Source organism: Sminthopsis crassicaudata, chromosome 2, assembly GCF_048593235.1.
Source record: "Sminthopsis crassicaudata isolate SCR6 chromosome 2, ASM4859323v1, whole genome shotgun sequence".
Classification (NCBI taxonomy): Eukaryota; Metazoa; Chordata; class Mammalia; order Dasyuromorphia; family Dasyuridae; genus Sminthopsis; species Sminthopsis crassicaudata.
The window spans coordinates 117,929,233-117,953,263 of NC_133618.1; the positions used below are offsets into that span (position 1 = coordinate 117,929,233).

The 24,031-nt window shown below is 34.1% G+C and overlaps 1 long non-coding RNA gene across 1 annotated transcript in view; it reads left to right on the forward strand.

Annotated features, from left to right (window-relative positions):
• Positions 1 to 24,031, forward strand: part of LOC141554793 (uncharacterized) — a 117,487-nt gene that overhangs the window by 74,116 nt on the left and 19,340 nt on the right. The window contains exon 2 of the long non-coding RNA XR_012485959.1: positions 20,857 to 20,949. This is a non-coding gene — a long non-coding RNA (uncharacterized LOC141554793). The remainder of the gene's footprint in view (positions 1 to 20,856; positions 20,950 to 24,031) is intronic.

A 24,031-nucleotide genomic window follows, 5' to 3' on the forward strand; every position in this document is an offset into this window, starting at 1 on the left:
CTTTTCTTTTTTTTTTTTTTTTTTTTTTTGGTTGGGATGAAGTAGGTCATTGACACAGTTTTAGGATTATGGCTTTGCTTGCCTTGTGCTTCATTAAGCCTCATTAGGATGGTGGCTAAAGAAGACCAGCAAAAAGAACAAAGATTTTATTTATGTCTTAAGTCCCATATACGTGTAATATATTTTTAAAACATCATTTTGTGATTGTAGTACTATGCTTTTCTTATACTGCTCTTGGAGGGAAGCACTTGCCAACTAAAGAATAAAACATTATCTCAAGTGGTGGTATAGAAAAGAGGAATGGTTTACTCAGTTGTTTGAAATTCTAACTCTCTAGTTAAACACTGAAAAAACTGTTGGAGAATAAGAGTTCCACTCCTTTGCTGCCTGTCCCTGACTTACAAAATTACAAACATTCAACTTAAAATAGCACATCCTTACAAATACTTGTTCCTACCCTGCACTCCCACTTCTGCTAAAGCCCATACTCCTATCATTGACCAAAATTTAAAACAACTTGGAGTTTTTCAAAGGGAAAGAAAAGGAAGAAAAAAATAAGTGATTGTCAAAGCTTAAGGGAACTATCACTGGATTTGCTTATTGGTCATTCCATCTTACTATCCCTTAAAAAATGCTCCTTAAAAAACTTCACTTGATTACTAGTTACATGCTTTAAATTCCAGGAGATTAATTTCTGTTAGTAAAGAGCCTCTTTGAAAAGGCATATGTCTCCAGGGAAAAGTGATGTCAGTCATTCAGACATTAGTGTGAATTAGTTCAAGAATAATTTGAACTATATTTTTTGAGGGAAGAGGAAAAAAGCAATTTTGGAGCAGGCAGCTCTACAGGGGAAAGAATAAGCCAGGAGCAGCTTTTTCAGTGAAAGGTTTAGAGCAATATTATCATGAACATAGGTTTCAAGCTGGCTGGGATCTTAATTCAGTTCAACTCCTTTATTTTAGAGATGAAAAAATTGAGACCCAGAAAGCTTAAGAGACTTTATGAGGTTTCAGAGATGTCTAGTAGAGGAATCAGAATTTGAATTCTGGTCCTTTGATTTCAATTATATTATTTCTACAAAACATTATTTTTTCCAGCATCTCTCTTATACTGTTAAAAGCCACTGGTTATTGAAATGTCATTTTCCTAGCTTTTTACCAGATAGAAAAGGACATAGGTCTTGATATGAAAAATTAAATTTAGAGTTTAAAAGCTCATCTTCAAATAGAGTTTATCTTGGATTTTCTATGAAAAAGAAAGGAAAAAGAAGGATGTTTTTGGGGTGCAATCTCAATCTCTCACTACAGAGGGAAATGAGATTCTTTTTTCCCCCCTTCTCTTTTGGCAAGGAATGCTGTTGATCTGAGTATCCAGCTTTTATTCATTTCAGTCTTCACATTTAAATTAGGAAATTTAACTACTCACTTACTTTTTAGAGGTTTTCTGAAAGAAACCGATTTTTTGGGAAAAAAACTATCAAACAACAAAAATGACACTTTTTATCCTAGTATGACTTTTTTTGCCTCAGCAATGGGAATACATTAGGAAATTATTTGGCCAATAGGAGCAGGAAGAAGACAAAGACCAGATTTATTGGGAACCTACCACTCTCACATTTGGAACTATTAGGGACTCTGTGGATTCAATTGCAGAATCTTAGGAACTAATGGTAGCTAATTCATGGCTTTTTGTTCTACTTTTTTCCTCTAATACAATGTCTTTACTTTTGTAATATTGAGAATGGTGGGAAATAGGCCGAACTGTACTGAAGGGCATCATACAAAGATTTCTCCTAAGTCTCTGGTGTGAACATCCTCAGTGAAATTGGAATGGTATAACTGGGCTTCTACTACATGAAAGTTCCTGATGTAAGACTTGGACCCAAATGTTTGTTTCTTCGACAAAAGTATTTTGGGCAATGTTGCTTACTCTAAACTTAGTTGACATATTGGTTGAAAATACCCATGTTTGATCTTTAGCAAGTCACATGCTCTCACTAAACCTCTGTCTGTAAAGCAAGAAGATTGGTTTATATTTCCTTAAAAGTCCTTTCATCTTTAGATGCAGGATTCTATAATCCATTTCAAGGCAGAGGCACAACTAGGACCTTTTTGTCTTACTTTGTTTTGTTTTTGACTACCAGGAAAAATTACACAAAAGATACTTACAGCTGGTGTGATAATACAGAAGACCACCTGATTAATTGAGTCAAAGTCATAGGACACCAATTTAATGCCTCTCCTGGGGAGATCACTGTGGAAGTATGAAAAACAGCTGGGAAAGGGGTCTTATTCTAGAGTGGTGAAGAACTGTTAAATGCTGTCAGGGCTTTTAAATTTGCCACCCTGTGGCAAAGCCCTGGTTTCCTGCTCTGATGATAGATCTTTATTTTGGGTGTCAGGGCTAAATAGCTGACTAGAATGTTCAAGGTTTCCAATTTGAACTGAAGCTGGCTCTACCAATTTATATTGATTAATATAATCAATAAATAAGTTGCTTTATAATTTTATTTATTTTCTGAGGCTGGGGTTAAGTGACTTGCCCAGGGTCACACAGCTAGGAAGTGTTAAGTGTCTGAGACCAGATTTGAACTCTAGTCCTCCTGAATTCAAGGCTGGTGCTCTATCCCCTACACTACCTAGCTGCCCCTATAACTTTATTCTTTAAGCAACTTGTTTAAACTTTGCTGTTGTTATTGTTCAGTCCTTTAAGTAGTGCCTGCCTAAAGACTCTATTTGGGATTTTTTTGGCAAAGATACTGAAGTGATTTGTCATTTCCTTCTCTGATTCATTTTTCAGAGAAGGAAGCTGAAGTAAACAGGGTTAAGTGACTTGCTTAAGGTCACATGGTTATAAGTTTTGAAAGCTATATTTGAATTCATACAAATGAGTCTATGGCTCTAGGCCAGGCATTCTATGCACTAAGGCATCACCTAGCTGGTTTTATTATTGAAGTTACTAAGGCTTAAAATTGAACAAAGACTTTTGGAACACTATATAGACTTCATTTAGAAAAGCTAAAGAGCAGGATAAAGACTATGAATGGACAGAATAAACAACTTACATTTAACTTTTCAACAGGGAAGAGATTGTAGTGAAACAAATGGTTAAGGATTCTGATGATATGAAGTCATTGAGCCTATATTCAAAATGATATAAAAATGAGAGATTTCAGAGTCATCATTTATGACATTTCATCTTTTGCTTAAATGATAGTTCTCTTTTAAAATTGGGAACTTCTGAGCTGAAAGTAAGTCTGATCAGGAATTTCCCACAGCACCAAGCACATTGTTAGATTCTCATTACTACTGCTAATTCTCCTAGTGGAGTTATACTAGTCAAACCTAATTACTTTAGGTTATTTTAGTGGAATGAAGCAAGCTTAGATGTAAATATGTTGTTAATGGCCATCACATGGAAGAGAAAGGTTCAAAGGCATCAGGTGAAGCTCAGGTAGACAGATGGCAATTTTTGCATTTCTTATTCCCGTCAGGTAAAAATAATTGCTCATGTTGGCTCACTAAATCATTCTTATCATGGAAAATGAGCAGGGGTGGGAAATGTTAGGTTCTACTGATGTTATTTTACATTTAAAAAATGTAATATTAACTGGCATTTATCTAACCCTTTAGGATTTTGCAAGTTACTTTAATAATGGGATTGCCTTTCTATAGTACTTTACAGGTTTGCTGTAAATATTTCATTTTATTCTCACAACAGTCCTGTGAGATGAGTACTATAACCCAATCCCTATTTTAAAAATGATAAGCTGAAGTAGAAAGAGAATTAAGTGATCAAAGACACACAGTTGATATATGTGTGAAGTGGGATTCAAACTTGCATCTTCCTGGGTTCAGGTCCAAAATTCTGTCTATTATTACTTCTCACGAAGTTTCCTACATACATTATTTTACTAAAGCCTCACAGCAACCTTGCATATTATGTGTTACAGGCATTATCATTTCCTTTTTTTTTTCCCCCAAAATAGGAGAGTAGTTAACTTGTATAACTACTTGTTATCAGGACACAGCTACTAAGTAGTAGAGATGGGATTCCACACTTCATGTTATTTAAACAAATTATTACCTGAGAAAAGTCTTAAGTTCTTCTGACTTCAAGTCAAGCACTTTGTTCTCTATGCTATACTAACTCGCAGTCATAACTACTGAAGCATTAATAGAAATATGTAATATTATTTGTGTACCAGCTAAAATAATTCTTCCATCCAATTTCCTGTAAATGACCCATTTTGCTTGAACAAATTGAATATTATATGGAAATAGAAGGTAAAGAAGGAGAAATTAGACTTATTCCAATCTCCCAAGATTACATTTGTGAATCTTATTTATTAGAAAAAAAAAAGATTTTTAAATCAGTTCTGCTGACCCTCTTTATACAATTTTAATATAAATTAAAAAGTATTCAAGAGAATAACACTATTTGATGTTAATCAATCATATTGGCTAGCAATAGTTTTAGCTTAGCCTTCTGTGTAACTGTTAAGAAGTTTAATAATAACAAAAACAAATAAACAAACAACAAAAATGACTACAATTAGCATTGAATTTAAAGAGAATATGATTTTTATTCAGTCTAAGTTTCTTCAATTAACTTTGAAATCGTCATAAGGCATTTATCTCTTTGGGTTTCTAGTTTCATGTAAAATATAATTGGGTTGCTGAGCTTCTTTCTATTTCTATGATTTAATGATTCATTACTTTTGTGTTTTTTCTTCTTCCTTAAAAATAAAGTCTTTTGCTTTTAATACTCCCCAAATTGATATGGTATTTGTTGTTTTTATTCAGTTGTGTCTTACTCTTCAAAAACCTATTTGGGGTTTTCTTGGCAAATATACTGGAGTGGTTTACCATTTCCTTCTTCAGTTTATTTGTTTTTACAGTTGAATTAGGAAAAAAAAAAAGGTTATATAACTCACTCAGGATCAACTAGTTAGTATATGAGATTTGATTTGATCTCATGAGGGTAAAATCTGCCAGATTCAAATCCTAGAGCTCTATCCATTCTGCCACCTAGCTATAATTGATACCAAGTGTGAAAGCTCTGTGCCTATTAGGAGTCAGTCATTTTGAGTAACTTCAGTAAAACACATCTCTAGCTTAGTTCTGAATCTAATATTATTGAGCAAAAGTTGCTTCTAGCAAGTGCTGAAATTAACCTGGGAAACTATGATGTGAATATAATATAAGAAGTAATTCAGACAAATTAAATTGAGTAGGAAGGGACATCTTGGGATGACAGCAGGGAGATTATGGAACCATGTGAGACTATACCTGCATCACCTGCTGTATTGCCACTGGAGGGAGGGATTTCTTCTGGCAGCTTTCTTGTTTTACTAATAATTCTTGATAACTGGGTACAAAGCACTGTTGTTTTCATGATATTGAAACATCATAGGAAGTAGATATAGAGCTGAAATGGGGAATTTAGAGATCAAGTTCAACCTTGTAACTTTATAGGTGAGAAAACTGAGTTATAGAGAGGTTAAATGATAACTTGCTAAGGGTCAGTCATATAATGATAAATATTTGAGATGAGATTTGACCCTAGGCCTTTTTAACTCCAGGGTCCTTTCCATTATGCCATATTGGAATAAAGATATAGTCAAAATGTAAGTGTAACAAATCCTAAGAAACATTAAATCTGTCTTTTAAAAACTCATTTATTTGCTTATTTTTAATATTTTTTTGTTTTGAGATCCAAAATTTTTTCTTCTTCTAGCTCTACCCCCACCCATTGAGAAAGCAAGCAATATCAATTATATATGTGGTCATATAAACATACTTTCATACTAACCATATTGCCACAAAGCAAGAAAAATAAAGAGAAAAAATTGTGCTTCAATCTTACTCAAAAATATGTAGTTTTTCAAATGGCTAATTTTAAATATTACACCCTTTAAATTTTGATGCTTCAAGTGAAAACCCTCACTGCCCTGATCTAGTTACAATTCTGTTCTGGGAAAACCCTCATTATAACAGATCTTTGATTTAAAATATTGAATGTAGTTTAGGCAGGCCAGTATCAGGTCACTCCAAATATGTGTTGTCAATAGGATTCTTCCTTCTACCCTAGACTGATCAATATGCTTGATCTCCACCTTCTAGAAATGTGACTAGCTAATCCAATCTCTAAACAACCTGCATACTAGATAAATCTCCTTATTGAGGGTAATCCATTCTGTAGTCCTTGCCACCTGCTGGTTTCTTTCCCTAATCCACTCTAAGTAGTGCAAGATGGATCAGCAGATCCACACATTCAGCTAGAAGTCTGGCACACAGGTGTTTGTTTTTGCATTTAAATAGGTGAAGAGGAGCATGACCAGGAAGGAGAAGTTCCCAGCACTCCATCTTTTCTTTTGATTTCTCTTTGATCACTGATTTTTTGGTGATTCTTCTGCAGGTTTTTTTTTTTTTTTTTTTTTTATTCATGTCTAGGAAGCAAGACAGACACACTGCTGGATAGCTGGGATGAGAGTTGGGGGAAGATATAAAGTCTTCAATCCTGAAGCTAGATTAAGAATGATAATAACAGAACAAAATGATATGACTCAGGATAGTAATTACAAAATAAACTCTTTTATTAGGTATCACTTAGGCCTGTTTGCCTCAATTTCCTCCTCTATAAAGTGAGCAAGAGAAGGAAATAGCAAGCTACATTTTTATCTTTGTCAAGAAAACCTTAAATGGGATCATGAAGAATTAGACATAACTGAAAAAGTTCTGAACAACAGTAACTACAAAAAGTTGTGGGTGAGGATTAGTGGTGGTAGTGGGGCTGAATAAGCCATTCTGGAGATCAAATTTTAATAAAACAATAAAATAATAAATTTCCCCAAAGGATTAGAAAGGAGAATGGGAGAGAATAATTTGGTTGGGTCCAGTTACCTGATTTGGCCTGCTACATGTACAATTTTGCATTCCTGGTGTAATGAAGAAGGCTATTAGTACCTGGGGAGAGGAGTATATGATGAGTCAGTTGCACTTGGTTATCACTACTAGTCTTGCACTATTTTAATGAGTTTCTTTAATAGTCTGGCCTCTATTCTGCACTTATATAGCTGATCAAAGCCCTAGGGAGAGATGGAATAGGATAGCCTGGTGAGAGGAAGAAGTTGCAATGTTATAGAAATTGAAGGTTCAGTTCCATTTTGCAGAGCCATAGTCTGAAGGTTACATCCTATCTTTTGTAAATGAGATTCACACTAATTTTTATCTGCCCCCCAGACCTGAGCTCCTGAGAAATATTTAAAAAAAAATGTAACACATTAATTTTCACTAGCTTCCAAGTTCCAGACTTGACTAATGCTTAGTATTAAAAATGATGGGGTTCAGTGGTATTGTGCAAATCCTTTTCTTTTTTACTTCAAAAATCTTGTTAACTTTAACTAGTTGTTGTACTAGTGTGGTACTAGTGAGATATTTCAACCTCTGCAATAAAAACATGCTATTGTGTTTATGATAGCACAAGTCTTTGAATGGGACTTATTTTCTAGTGTTTTAATTAATTTACAGAATTTGTGGAATGCAATTTATAATGAATGAAATAGCATAAAATGACAACACATGTTGGTCATTTCCAATAAAACAAATGTGGTGAAGTATAACAATAATTCATATCTCTGTAGCACCTTGTTTTGCAAAATGTTTTTTGCATGTTAGAGAACTGGGGTTAAGTGACTTGCCCCAGGTCTTCCTAGGAAGTGTTAAGTGTCTGAAGCTGGATTTGAACTCAGTTCCTCTTGACTTCAGGGCCAGTACCCTGTCATGGGGCTATCCAATTGCTCCTAAAATATGTTTATTTATTTCTTACAATAACCCTATGAGATAGAAGCTATTATCCTAAACTCACAGACTAGGAAATTTAGGCTTAGAGAATTTAAATGATGTGTCACAAATGACATAGTGAAAGTCAATTACTCAATTAACAAGCATTAATTAAATACTTTGTGTCTGTTACTATTGCTAGATACTGGGGATGAAAGTGCAAAAATATTCCCTTAAATCAAGGAGTTTACTTTTGCTTGGAGATATTAATATGTACATTGTGTGGTAGAACAGATGTCAAGATGCCCATGCTATTGAGTTTTGATGTCCTGGTGATTGATGGGATAAAGACTTCTTTGTGGTAAGTAAGATCTAGAGCAATGGAATTGAATTCACATAAAACAGTTGCCTCTAATCTAGTATGTTGACTAGTTTTAAAATTAAATTTCATCTTTGATTTGTTGAATTTTTATTAATTTTGTTAAGTGTTTCCCAAATACACTTTAATTTGATTCAGGTTATACTTAATATACTTGGGAGTATTTTGGGCTCTCCCAGGACACTTCCAATTTGGAAAAGTAAGGATCAGTGCAATCACCATCTAATCTGAAGTCACCTCTGGTGACTGTTAAAGCTGACTGTATTACTATTCCCCAAAGGGGTGTGTGTGTGCATGTGTGTGTGTATGTGTATGTGTGTCTTTGTATACATGTGTATGCATGGTGGTACTTGTATGTGCTATTCTTTCCAAAGTTCTGGATCCCAAGGTCATCATTTATATTTGTCCCTTTGGAGAGTAACAGGAATTGGCACAATAGAAGTCTAACTAAGGTGCTGGTTTTCTACTAGATTACTAGATTATTTCAGGAAGGATTTGAACACAGATCTTTCTAACTCCAAATCTAGTCCTCTAGCCACTATATTATGATGAACAGTATCACATATCTAGGGAAGAGCATGACCAGTGTCCAAGCCTAGAGCATGGAGTCTTTAGTTCTGTCTTCCCCATTTTACTTATGCCAACTCTATAATGAATTTTACCCAGATTTCAATCTCTCACCCTTACCTCTTTTTCCAGGGTCTTCTTGAGTCATTGTCCTTGTCAGATTTCTTCTGGAATACTAGGTTCAATTTGCAGAAATACTGTTTAAGAAATACTAATACTGAAGAATTTCCAGAGAAGGGCAACTAAGCTAAGTGAAAGACCTTGAGTTTGTCATTAATCAGATTGAAGGAACTATGTTTGTTTCAGCTAAAGGGAAAACTAGGAAGGAATGTGATGACAATCTTCAAGTATTCCATATCATCATAGATTTAGAGCTAAAAGGACTTTACTCCAAACTGCTCATTTTATAGATGAGCAAATTGAATCTGTGAGAGGTGAAATGAATTATCTAAGTCACCAAGCCAGTGTATGAGGCAAAACTTGAACTCTTCAAGACTTCAAGTCCAACATCAACTCTCTATCATGGAAGAGGGATTTGACTTATTCAATTTGGTTCTAGAGAGCAGAAGCAAGAACAATGGCCAGAAGTCTCCAAGGGGTCAGTTAGAATCAGAAAAGTCTTCCTAATAATTTGAACTGTGCAAAACATAATTAATTACCTTAATAGGCTGGCAAGTTCCCTCTTCATAGGAGTCTTTGTGTGAAATCTGGATGTTTACTTATGAGATGATGAGGATCTTTTTCTTTGATATAGGAATTGAAGTAGCCATCCCTAATTTTGTTACTATACTCTGATGACTCTGTAGGAAAGAGTGAGGCTGATGACTTTGTGCAACTGCTTCGCTCAAGTCCAATTCACTGGCCAGTGAAAACATCACTCCTCTAATGTCTCAGGTCTTTTTCAAGATTGAAGAATGAACACCAGTAATCTGGAGGGCAACAAGCTGTTTACCCCTCTATTTCTATTCTCAGCACTTATCATAGTGTCTGGTACATAGTAGGTGATTAACAAAAGCTTAATGATCGACTAACTAATGATCCCTACTTCTAGCTTAGCATCAAACCTACTTCCTAGCTTGTCAGCTAAGCATGAGCGCTATCCTGCTGAAAAGTTTGGATATTTCCAAATGAGCTCCTGATCTTCATCATTTGAATCCACTTAGTAGTAATTGCTTTGATGGGAAATCTGGATACTCCTTTCCCTTTTCCCCAGTGATGGTTGTGTGTGTGTGTGTGTGTGTGTGTGCATGTCCAAAAACTTTGAGGGTCTCCCCCCTCCTAGACTGATTTCTTTGAGTAGTCAAACTAAGTCATGTTCAACTTCATCTCTTACCTAGGCTTAAAACACTGAATGGGTGTTGCTTCAGACAAACAGAACTGACCTTAGGGAAAGACCTTAGTTTAAAAAGGTTGAGATCATCCACTGCATCTGAGGCCATCTTCAGACTTCCTGGCCAATGTCTTGCCACTAAATTCAGATGATTCTGGAGGGAAGACTACAGCTAATGACTTCACACAGTCCTAAGTCATTTAAATCCAATTTACTTGCAAATCAAGACATCACCTTTCTGATGTCACTAGTTCTTTTCAAGAATAACGGATGGACAACAACCACAAACAATACTTTAGACCTGGGTTTCATTTCGAGATTAGGGCTATTATTTAGGGACATGCATCAACTTGGAGGAAACTGAGAGTCTATAGCCAGCAAACTTGAGAGAGAGAGAGATGGATAAAATAGGAGATTGAACATAAAAACATAAGGGAAAGAGAAATAATGCAGTTTCATCCCCCAACTAAGGGAAAGGATCGTAGAAACAAAATAAATAGGCAAGAAAATTTATATTAGGGGATAAGCAAGTGAGCTCTGTGCCTGCTTCTTTCAGTCTCTTCAATACACTATTCATTTCTCTTTTTTGATTACCAAGTAGATCTCCCCTTAGTCTCTTGGGGTGTACTTCTTTCCCTGTCTAGCACAAACTGCTCCCTGGGGCTTAAAGACATGTAGATGACAGATGATCAAGGTAACAACCACTTAATCAAACAGCCTCATTCACCCATCCCGAGCCAGCAGAGCACACCTAACAATATTCCATTATTTTTTTAATTATATTTTTCATTTTTGGAAAAAAATGAAATTCATAAATAATGTGTGATTAAATACAAAGATAAGTTAATAGTTATGTAATTAAGGGAGTGTATTTTCTGTATGTGTAAATGCTCATTACCTATGATTCTGAACTCCAAATCTAAGATCAGGTTTTTAAAAACAACTTTGAAATTTAAAAACTGATTTTAAGGCTATATTTCCCAATTCTTCATGCTATATCTTTTGTTCTATCTTTTTTTTTTTTTTTCTTGTTACATTGTCCCTAAAGACAGAGAAGGAAGTTGTAGGATGGAGGATTGTTTTGTATTTTTCATTGTTTCATGAGATGCTTTGAGTGAACAAACAGTTCACCATCATTGGCCATTTAAGAGGAATAAATTAAAATTAAATCCTTGACTAGGATAGAACTCAGAGAGGAGATGGAGCTTATTGTTTCAACCATCTCACTTTAGCATAATGGTAACCTGCCAGAGCTTATATTTTACTAGTATGGTCTTTAAGAACCCAAGCTCACCTTCACTTCTTGGTGAAGCATCAGAAAAAATTTTGTGAGGGAACTAACGAATAATCCGAATGTTCTATTAATATGCATGATATTATGAGATATATTAAAGAAAGCCCACTAGCCACTAGCATATTAGAGGAATTCCTGTGGTAGATTTATGAGAGATCATGGACCCAGGTCACGCAGGATGAGTTAAAAAAAGAGGGTTATGGTTCATATTTTTTGAGGAAAAACACATACTGATGAAATTGCGGCTTTTCTGAAATATCTTTAATACATTTCCTTTTGGGTGATTTTTAAAATATTAGTAAATAATAAGTAAATATTAATACTCAAAACTTCAGCAGAAAAGAACAATTAGTGTATCACATTGGGATCCTCATCCTCTCTGACCACCGTCTAGCCATCCAGGAATATATTTTGTAATTTTGCTTTTTCTTGACTACTAAATGGATATTTTGTCTCTATAAGGAAGTGGAAGAAAGCCTGCAGTTCTAAGATTCTAAGACATCAAGATGGAAACAATTTGCTCATATATTGTCTATAAAGACATTTAATTTAACTTCACAGTTAAATTTGAATTGACATAGGGCAGGGTCCCCAAACAGGAGGTTAGAATTCTAAATCTTTTATATAGTTCTATAATATATTTCATACTTTAACATTCTTCTCATATCAACCTTTTACCAACTATCCTTGCTGTGGCAGCAGATAGCAAACTTTTTATTTTTTTTTCCTGTTGTGCCTTTTAGGGCCTTTTTTATCAGCTTTTCTCACCTGCTTCCTAACCCTTTCTTCCCAAGCCCCATCCTTCCAAGGCACACATACATATGCATTCTAGTTATTCCAGCATTTCAGGTAATTAAATAATCTTTTTATCACCAGAGTTAGGAACCCCTGTATTTTCCCCAAAATTTTTGTGTTATATAAAATGAAGTATAGACTTGACTTTTGACAAGTTTTTGAAGATTAGGGAAAGTTGCCAGGCTATATAAATAAAACTTTTGTTTATCTGTTCAGCATAATCTAATTTCCCTGGAATAACCAAACTTTTCACACTATTTTGGGATTTTTAGACTTAGCTTTATTAAACACAACAATCTCACTTTGAAACCACCTATCTTCATTTAAATATTGATTTTTTTTAGTGTCAGTTGAAGTCAGAAAAACTTGAGTTCAAGTTATGATTATGGGTAGCTAGACTAATCTCCCAGTATCACCATGCAACATTTTAAGCCTCAAGCTGGTGCATTCATGGAAGAAATTGATGGTTGATATTGATGGAGAGAGTTTTCACACTGGGAGTAGAAGAAAATCATAAGATTGACCCTTCTTCCTTCACCTCAGACTAAGATTAAGATTTGAATAATATGTTGGATTCGAAATAATCAATATGTTTAAAGATATTTCCAGCTAGGAAAATGACATTGGTGGATGATGCCCATTAAGAGCAGAGGACCAACATGAGATTCCAGAAATTGCCTTAAGATGAATATATTTAATTATATATATACATCATAAAGACATTATTTAAATAGAATGTACTTCTTTTATAATTTTTAGTTTGATGCAATATTACCTTTTTCTTGCATCAGCCCTGCCTAGATAAGAGACTTTTGCTCTTTTCAAATCAGCCACTAGGATGAAATTTTTGATCTCATGTGTTATGAGCATCTGAACATAGTGAATTCTTAATTCCCAATACCAACTGCAGAGATGACAGCTCAGTATAATTGTGACACATTGAACATGTGATCTGACAATCATTGTTCTAAAATGGGGCCTAAGTTACATTTTCTTTTGTCATTGAAAGTGGGCTGTCAGTTCATAAACTTAAAACAAGGCATACTGACCTGTCACCTTCTCTGAAGTATTTTATTGAAGTCTCTGTGAGGCATACATTAAAATAAACTATTATAATGGGGTGAAAGAGAGAAAAATTATAGGAGCTCAATTTTCCTCAAACAAGGATCCTTCCAAAGTGTTTGTGCATTTTTTACAAGACATGGAGTCTAGAAAGTGAAGTGGAAATTAAAACAAGAATATATTACCTACAGAGAATCACATAGAATTTTAGGTTTGTAAGGGACCTCAGCAGTTATTCATGCTCAAAAGGCATCTATTCTATTACTTAGACGCGTGATTATTTTTTCTCAGCCTCATGACTGCCTTTGAAGGAACCTGCCATTCTCACAGGTTTGGGAGAGCAGATTTTTTTGGGTGGAAGCTTTTCCTGGCACCCTTTGCTCCATGTCTGCCTCTCCACTTTGCCAAAAAGAACAAGCCTCGTTCATCTTTCCTATGACAGCCTTTTGAATCCTTGATGATAGTTATCGTGATCTTTTCATCTTGTCCCTGGACTAAATATTTCCAATTCTTTTAAATTGTCTTCTTGTACCATGGACTTCATTCTTCTGCTTTACCTCTCCTAGACATACTTCAACATATCAAAATCCTTGGACATTCACATATTGTCAAACCCAGAACTGAATACAATACTGTATTGTCATGTGACCAGGGCAGGTAATAGTGAAACTCTCTCTCTTGCCAGGCCTCTCCCAATGGAGTCCAAGGTCACATTAAGTTGCAAAGTGATTATACTTTTGAGTTGCTTACAGCACCTAAACCCCTAAATCCCTTGCACACAAATGAAGGTCTAGCTTATTTCAGCTATGCTTTTCTAGTGACATGAATCTTTTGAACTGAGGTGCAATATTTTGCATGTGACTATTCAATTTTTGCTTGATTCATCCAATGTTCTAGTCCAGCAAGATATTTCCTGACCCTGTTATGATCTATACTGTGTTAGTTGCAGTAATTCTCTGTTCTCACTAAGATTAATTACAAACTCCATGATTTGGCACTTAGAAGTTTTTGGTACAGCCTATTTTTCCAAGCTTATAATCCATTAGGCCTCTTTTTGCACTCTGTAGTCTGGCCAAATTGGCCTTTCTTGTTATTCCTCACACACAACTCTCATTTCTGATCTCCATGTTTTTGTACAGGAGTGAAATAAACTCCCTATTCAGTTTTGACTCATAGAATTCCCTAGCTTCCTTCAAAGCTTAGTTCTCATAACATTTCCTATTTGAGGTCTTTTATGACTCTTCCAACTCTGAATGCCCAGCCCTTGAAATCATTGGTATTTACTTTCTATGTATTTTACATATTAATAGGTGTCTGTGTTTTACTTTTTCCTCCAATGAAGGGGACTTTAATTTTTTTCTTTATATTCTTAGTATATAATATACTGCTTAGCACAAAGTGCTCTAAAATTATCATTGCATGATTGACTGATTAGCTATCCCTTTCAGATTTATGTCATCTCTAAATGTGATAATCCTGCCCTTTATGCTTTATTGAAATCTCTGATAAAAATGTTACACAGCATAGATACTTAGGATAATCTGAGGAAGATCTCTTTCCCAGATAATCCCAAACCATTAATTCTTATTCTATGAATCCAACCATTTAACTTGCTCTGAATCCAGCTAATTGTATTCTTGTTTAGTGTAAATATCCCTATATTTTCCACAAGAAGAATAAAGTTGCTATAACGTCTAGGTTAACCAACAGCAATTCTGTATGAACCAATTTACCAATTTACTAATGCTGTCAAATATTACTGACAGTAGCTCACTAACCACATTTACTTTTTAGTTCTTTTAACATGTGATGGGCCACATGACTTAAATGGGCCATATGACTTACATTCATCAAGAGAAGATAAATGTTTTATTATTTTTCATTTGCTTTCATTCTCAACTCTTTAGGAACCATCTCTTCCCTGTCCTTCCAAGTCCAAAGATAATTCTCTCTAGCAGAGTAACAGAAGCAAAATAAAAATTGAGCAGCTTTGCTTTCTCTTGTTGTCAATTATCATTGTTCAATCCCTCCTGAGCAGTGGCCCTAGTCTTTCTTTGAGCTTTTTATTTTCTCCTGACATAGCTCAAAATTCAACCATTTTTATTGTGTTTAGGTATCCTCACCAGCTGCATCTCATTCTGAGCTTTAGCACTTAACATTATTTTTAATTTAATTTTTCAATGAAAAAATATTTATTTTGTCTCCCTCTCATGACCACAATTTAAAAGAAAAACAAAACCTTTCTTACAAATATTTATAGTCAAGCAAAACAAATACCCATATTTTCCAAGTCCAAAAGTGTATGTCTTATTTAACTGAACCTTGGATCCTTTGGAATGATAGTTGTTCATTGCATTAATCATTATTCACTTCTTCACAAAGTCCCCATGATTTTGATCTCTGAAACCAGTTCCTGACTATTAATGAAAATCAGATGCACAATATAATTTTCGCTATTTGGTTCTTCCAGTAGGCAACTCAAGAATTTTTTAGAAACTGTTCTTTTAATAAAAAGTATTGTATCTTCATCATTTAAAAACTTTTCACAACCTGGCTTTAACCTTTCCAGTCTTGTCCTATGTTATTCCCCATTATGGTTTGTTAGCTTCCTTGCTGTTACCCCTGGCAGCTGGGTGATAGAGCACTGAATCTGAGATCAGGAAAGCCTGAGTCAAATATGTGTGACTCTGGCAAGTCACTGAACTGCTTTCAATCTCAGTTTTTTCATCTGCAAAATGGAGATAACAATAGTGCCTTCCTAAAAGGGAATCAGTATGAAATAAAATAATTTGATCAAATTTTGATGATCAAATAAATTAATAACTGTATTCAGCTTAGTACCTGACATATATTAAGTGCTATATGTTTGCTATTACTACTCATAGATGATATTCAATTACTGTCTCCATTCCTTTTGTCTCTCTCATCCTTCCTGCCTCTTACAACTCCATTTCCTTCAAAGCTGATGTACTGCCTCTTACATGAAGTCTTCTCTGTTTTTTCTGGATACTATGCCTGCCCCTACTTATATTTATTTTAAACACATGCATCTATCTATCTAGTTTTATTTATTTTATACACATGTAGCCATTTGTATTTATTTTATACAGGTGTATCTATAAAACAATAAAAAATAGAATTGGACAGCACTTCAGGGACCATCTAACTACCTCATCTTACAGTGGAGAAAATTGATGTGCAGAGAACTTGTGACTTGCTCAGGGTCACTCAGGTGAACAAATATCTCTCCTGATATCTCTGACATTGAGATAAGTTCCATAAGAAGAGAGGGTGTTTCATTTTTTCCCCTTCTTAATGTGCTCAATGTCTTGCCCAGTGGCTGGTGTACTCAACATATAGAAAGAACTTAATCACATTTTTATCATTTGTTGTCTAAACTATGACTTTGTGTGGAGGGATTTCAGATGATGAAGTGCTCACCTCAGTTTGGAGAGGTGCAGGATTTTTGGAGGATATGTCAGAGTGATGTAGGTGCTGGAAGACCCAAAAAGCTGGAAAAGCTTTGATTAGGTAGGCCCAGAGATAGTCTGTATTCCTATAACTTCAGAATTAAGCTGTTAAATTTAGAAGGGGAAGCAGAGAGAAAAAGAGAGAGAGAGAGAGACAGATAGACATACAGAGAGAGAGACACACACAGAGAGAGACAGAGACAGAGAAAAAGAGAGGCAGAGACAGAGAGACAGAGACAGAGACAGATAAACAGATAGAGATCAGAAAGAAAGACACACAGAGAGACAGAAACAAAGAGAAACAGAGACAGACAGGGGCACAGAGAGACAGAGAGAGAGGTACAGAACTAGAGAGATAGATATACACAAAGAGACAAAGAGACACAAAGAGATAGAAGAGAGATACATGTAAACTATCCCAATCAGATAATTTAAAAAATGCAGTCAGTTTTAGATACAGCCAATTGGAAGAGACTGCTCTCAGTCATAATGTAGACACATGTACCATTTCTCTTGTCTCACAAAAACAGGACCTTACTATCTTTCATTTGGATTCCTCCATTTAGGGTAGTCTGAGTATACATCAAACTCCTGTTATACTTTAAACAGAAATATTAGTATGACTACTTGAGAACTAGTTTTGTGAAGAAGTAGATGAATCTCAGTGTTTTAAATGTATTTCTCATCTGCAATAACCCAGTTCTTAGATCATCTAATGTGACTGTATAATTGGTATTGGAGTTGCATTTAAAGGAAATGATGGTAAGCTTCATTTCATGAATCAACATTTAGCATTGATCTTATGTATGGTATTTAACACCATGATATTTTCATTGGCAGTATAAAAGCAGTTGTAGATGACAAAAGAGGTGAACTGTGCTCTTTTATATTCACTTGGTAGGAAAGAGTAACTTTTTCCCCCTAGAAGTAAAATAATATTGTCCCTATTTGGACTAAATTGTGTAAGACATTCATTTATTGGTATTTTCTATGTCAATTTAAAAAATTCATTCACGATATTTATTCCAATTTGTTAATTGGATTTAATTTGTGATTGTGTCTTTAATAGTAATAGACTTTTTAAAATAACTGAACAATGAATGATTCATAACTGTTTCTTCTGATCCCAGACCCACAGAACTTCAGGCTACCCACATCTTCATTGATTGTGGTGGAAGGCTTTATGTTTGTCTGAGCTGATAACTGGCCTTGCTTTCTGCCTCCTTTCCTATTGACTGACTATGGACTACTGACTGGCTTTTTATGTAATTCTGGAGTAGAAGAACTCCCTTATTGTATTTTCTCATTGGATTTCTTAGTCATTATTTTATTTCTAGTGAATTTCAGTTTTTTATTACAGTAGGTATAGATAATCCAGGCCTCTGCTAAATTTCCCATCTTGATCAGAAGTTCCTCAGAAGTGCATACATTCAAAATAACTTTCAAAAGAAAATTACTTGTGTTCTCATAGATTAAGGAAGACTATTTTGACAAAATGAATGATTTTTGATAAAGAGAATACCCATTATATTTGTAGAAAACTGATTATGATTGTTCTGATGTCACTTCATTTGTGTCATAGTTGTTTCTTTGTATTTAAGGAAAATTCAAATGAGTTTAGTGTTCTTATCAGAAAAATCAGTAATGACTCAAGAAAAAAAAATTTTTTTTCCATTCCATGGTTGACTTTACATACCCAGGGTAACTTGATATTCCATACAGTGAATCAGTGTTATATGTGAATACTCCACCCTCACCCATCCTTTCAATCCTATTTTAGTCTATTGAGTCTACTTTATATACTTAGACATAGGGAACTATGTACAATTTCTACTTTATTTAGAATAATTCTTGTCTCTCCTAAGAAAAACGTGTTTGAGATACTATTGTAAAGAATGTGCTGTTCCTTCTACCCCATGACAGACAAAGGGAGTCTGCATCAGATTGATTGACTGTATTAGGCAGCAATGTGGCAATATGTAGTTTCAGTATGGGTAAGGGACAATGGCCATTCTCAGAAAAACAGACTAGTCTCTATAGATATCTACAATTAGCTTAGGAATCTTAGGGAGTTCTTTTTGCTTCAAAGTTCTAGAAGAAAGCATTATTAAATTAGAGTATCACCAAATTTAACTGGAGTCTTGCAACTACTCTGTTACATGAAGGGATTCTGACTCATGTTTCCTTATTAAGAAAGTAGAACAATGGATTGGGAATCAGCAGATTAGCGTTAAATGCCAGCTCTGCTTCTTACTAGTTGGACAAGACACTTAATCTTTCTGTGCCTCAGTTCCTTCATTTATAACATAAGGACAGCAGTGCATAAGCACCTATTTCTTATGGTTATTGGGAAGGCCAAATGACATAATGCATGTAAAATGCTACATAAATGTTAGCTATCCTTATTATTGCAATTCCAAAAAGTGTCATAGGGGTACTTGAGGCTTTTCAGTAGTACTAAGGGTTGTTTTTGATGTTATAATTTTTTGAGTAGCTCAAAGAATAGTTATTGACTACACAAAATTGTCTAGAAATTGCTTCATTATATTATACATTTAGAAGTCTTACATGTCAATACATTCTTGTTAATTTATACAAACTTAAATTATATGCATTATTTCTTAATATAATTTGCACTGTGTTTTGATGGTAGACATACTCAAGTTGTTGGGAGAACATGTTTTACAAACTCCTAATGAAAATTATTGAAGTATTCCCATTATACTTTGTTACACATGTGTCACCACATAGAATAGTGTTATTTTTGAGTTTAGTAAATGTTATTGTGTCCTAATTTAGAGGGCTCTCATCAATAATGGGACCATTTGGACTGTTCATTTTCTATAGAGCACTAGTAATTCAACCATGACCCTTTTCTTAATATTTATGAGAAGTTATTGTGGGAAAGTCATCCTCTGTTAGATTGGGGCTTAGGTCCAGTAAATATAGAGAATTCTGGACAGACTCAAAGTTATTTCCTGCCTTTTCTGTGGTCCTAGAGGTCATGATATTTTACATGGCTTCAGAAAGGGACACCTTGTGTCAAGAAAATTTTCTATTATTTCTTATCTTAGCTTCTTACACAGAATGGTTAGAGAAAGGCAAGTAAGATGATTATTGCTAACTTAGCAATCAGTAGCTTTAATAGGTCATTACTTCAGTTATAGCAGGTAGAATAATGTGATTTCAGAAAGTTGGATAAGCAAAGAAAGGTATTTTACTGAATTAAATGCCAGGGAAAACTGAAGCTATGTAAAAATACTTGATAATTGATCCATTTATTCTCTTCCCACATCTCAGTAACCTAATTTCCTACACAGTCCCCAACCATGATTCATGTTAACAGTATAGGGACCCCTCCTCCTGAACTAAATCCTTTTAATGTTATCATTGGCATCCCTGCCATAACTGCACAAAGGTGTCAATTGTCATGGGGGAACTTCCTGAATTGGGTAACCACATATAACAAAGTGGATTGGGATCACCAACTCACTTCCAACAGCTATCAAACACAATTTAAAAAAAAAAATCTAGAGATATTAACATTTGACTCTTTGGCTTTCATTTGCGTATATGTGGCTTAGTAGTATATCACTGGAAATTTGCAATTGATGCATGTCTGCCAACTTTAGCTGCTAGTTATATGATTTAGCATGACAACAGCATTACATTTATACAATTAATTAATGTTTGCTTGACCACTTTTATCCAATTTCTTTCCCTAGCATATAAAAGAGAACTTGACATAAATTTTTCTTTCAAAACAATTGACTTAGCAACTGCTGACCTTCTGTTCTGTCATTCTAAGGATTGATTGGATATTGTTGAATTGTTTCATTCTACAGTAATTAAACATAAAATTAATTATGCTAGTAACCCATTATTTCTTTGAAGCAAGAACTAAGTAATCTGTTTTTGCTTGGTTACTCTGAGAATCTGACATCAGCTTAAAAAAAATCCAACTCAAGCCAAAAAAAAAAAAAAAAAAAAAAAAAAAAAGCTCCAAAACTTATTGTTGAAAATAGAAGCTAAATATTTTAAGGTAGGAATTTAGTAATCAAAATATGATCTAAACACTTCTAATTTCCATACGTGGAGCATATTGAATTTGTTTAATATAATTTGGGTCATAAATCTTTTAAACCTTATCATTTGTTCATTTAATGTTTTCTCAGGTGGCTAATCATTTAGAAAACGTATTGGAGAAGAATATACTTTAAAATGAGAGACAGCTGAAGGAGATAGAGATGAGGCAATAAGAGAGCTGAGTAAGTAAAGGATATATTTCTACTTCTTGACTTAGTTTGCTATTCAAATAAAACTGAATTTGCTTCACTGCTGAGGAGGTTATTTTCTTTGTCAGTTACATAGGTAAATGACTAAAATGTGCTTACCTAATTATCACTGAATTTGTTCCTGAAAAAGCACACTGGCTTGACAAGTCTGAATTATAAAAATGTATGTGCTGGTGAAAACCAAAATAGGTTTTTGTGGTTTTCATTAGTGCAGGTCATATTAATTTAATTAGCATGATTGAAAGTAATATCATTGGATGAGGCAGCAGATATCTAGTCTTGGCCTATTACTCAACCATGGGCTATAAAATGATGCGCCTGACAAATATGTATGCTAGCCATTATGTTTGCATATTTAGAATTCAACTCCTGTTTGCTTTTCCTGTAATTTTAGAAAAGGGTATGGTATTTATCACGCTAAATTCATACTGGTGGTTTTCAAAATTCAAGATACTTACCACATACGATATTAGACATGCTGTTATCTTGGTTCTTCTTTACCCAGTATGGCCATAAATTCAAAAAGTATCAAATATATCAGTGTTTGCCCACAAATACAGATTTCCATATATGCATTTTTTAAAAAGCCCCCATAGAAAGGGAAAAAATTAAATCACAAAATACATCAATATATTTTGAATTATTTCTAATTTATTAAAATTAAATTTGATTTTTTCAATTAATACCCTTTTATTTTACTTCCATGCAACTAAAAATAAAAATAAAATCCCTAGAATAAATATGCATACTTAAGCAAAGCAAATTCCCACATTGGCCATGTCCAAAAAACATTATATATATATAAAAGCAAACTATTCTGTTGATATGAATACACTGGAAAGAGTGGATTTTTTTTTTTTTTTTTTTTACTTTCAGAGGAAGAAGAGGAAAAATAGAAGAAAATTATTATGTTTTGGAATGTCAATGTACAGTATTTCTTATAATTCTATTCTGGGTCCCAATCAATTAATCAACAAATTGACATTTATTAAAATCTGACAGTGGCTAATATTTAGAGTGGTTGATCACTGGAATAGATTAATCATATAATATATAGAAGGAAATGACTACAGTAATCTAACATTTGATATATCCCCAAATACAAGTTTTTTGGGAAAGAACTCACTATTTGACAAAACCTGCTAAGAAATTTGAAAAATAATCTAGTAGAAACTAAGCAAAGATGAACATTTTACATCATATAATGGGTTAAGATCAAAATGGGTCATGATTTAGACATAAAAGGTGATATAATAAGCAAATCAAAGGAGCATGGAAAAAATCATCTGCAAGATTTTAGGATAATGGAAGAGTTTATGACCAGAGATTTTAATTATAAGAAGTTAAAAAGTACTGCACAAACAAAACCAATTCAGCCAAAATTATAAGGAAAACAGAAAACCGGGGGAAATTTTTACAGCCAATTTCTTTGCTAAAGGCTTCATTTCTCAAATATGTGTGGAACTGTAATAAATTTAAAAAGTCTAACAGCCACTCCCCAGTTGATAAATGGACAAAAATTATTAGAAAGTCTTTGGAAGAAGAAATCAAGCTGTAAATAGGCATATAAAATGCTCTAAATTATTATTGATTAGAGAAATGCAAATTAAAGCCTCTCTGAGGTACCACTTTACACCTATCAGATTGGTTAACATAATAGAAAAATGATATATGCTGGAGGAGACATGGAAAAATAAGGACATTAATGCACTGTCTGTGAAGTTGTGAACTGGTCTAAGCATTCTAGTAAATAATTTGGAACACAGCAAAATAATAACTAGATCTTAATCCTAGAGAGATAAAAAATAAAGGAAAAGAACCTATATATACAAAAATGTTTATAGCATTTCTATTTTTATGTGATGGCAAAAAAACTGGAAGTTATAGGGGCATCCATCAAGTAGGGAATAACTAACAACTTGTGATATATGATTTTGTGGGATATTATTGTGATGTATGATAATGAGGCCTCTAGGTGGTGCAGTGAAAAGAACATCAAGTCTGGAGTCAGGAAGACTCATCTTCCTGAGTTCAGTTCTAGCATCCAACACTTATTAGCTGCGTGTCACTATTTGGCTCAATTTCCTCATCTATTAAATGAGCTAGAGAAGGAAATGGCATATTCATCTTTGCGAGAAAATCTCAAATGGAGTCATATAGAGTCAAACATGATTGAAAATGACTGAACAACAACAACATAAGAAATAAGGAAGGGAATGTTTTCAGAAAAACCTGAGAAAATTTATATGAACTGATGCAAAATGAAATGAGCAGAAGAACCAGGAGAACTTTGCACATACTAATAAATAATATTTTAATGACACTTAACTGTGAAAACTTAGTCATTCTGATCCATAAAATGGTTCAAAATGATTCTAAAAAACTCATGATATTTACCTTTCAGAGAAAGAACTAATGTCCTCTGAATGTAGATTGAATCATATTTTTTTCATTTGATTTTTCTTGTGACATGGCTATTATGAAAATATATTTTTCATGAGGTCACATGTATAATGAATATCATATTACCCTCTCAACAAGTAGGCAGGAGGGAGAACATTTGTATCTCAACATTTAAAAATGAATGTTAAATTAAAAAAAAAAAGGAGTGCCTACTGTGTACTAGGCACTGCTAAATGCTGGAAATACAAAAAGAGGTAAAAGACTGGACTCAGGGAGTTTAAGATCTAGCAAGCCATATGCAGAATAAATAAGAAATAATTGACTGTTTGAAGGCAGCAAAATTAAGAGGGGTTTGGGGAAAGCTTCTTTTAGACGGTAGAATTTTCTTTGGAATGTAAAGAAAGCCAGGAAGAAGTAGTCAGAGAAGACAGGCATGGGATGCAACCAGAGAAAATGCCTGGAGCTAAGAGCTGGAATGTCTTGCCTGTGAAATATAAGGAGCTCAGTATCATTGGATTAAAGAGTATGTTTTAGAGAGTTAAGGTATAAGAAAACTGGAAAAGTAGGAAGGGGCTAAGTTATGTAGTTTTGAATTTCAGTCCTTCACCACCATTGTTTTAAGAGGAGGATTTTATTGTGTAAAACAGTGTAG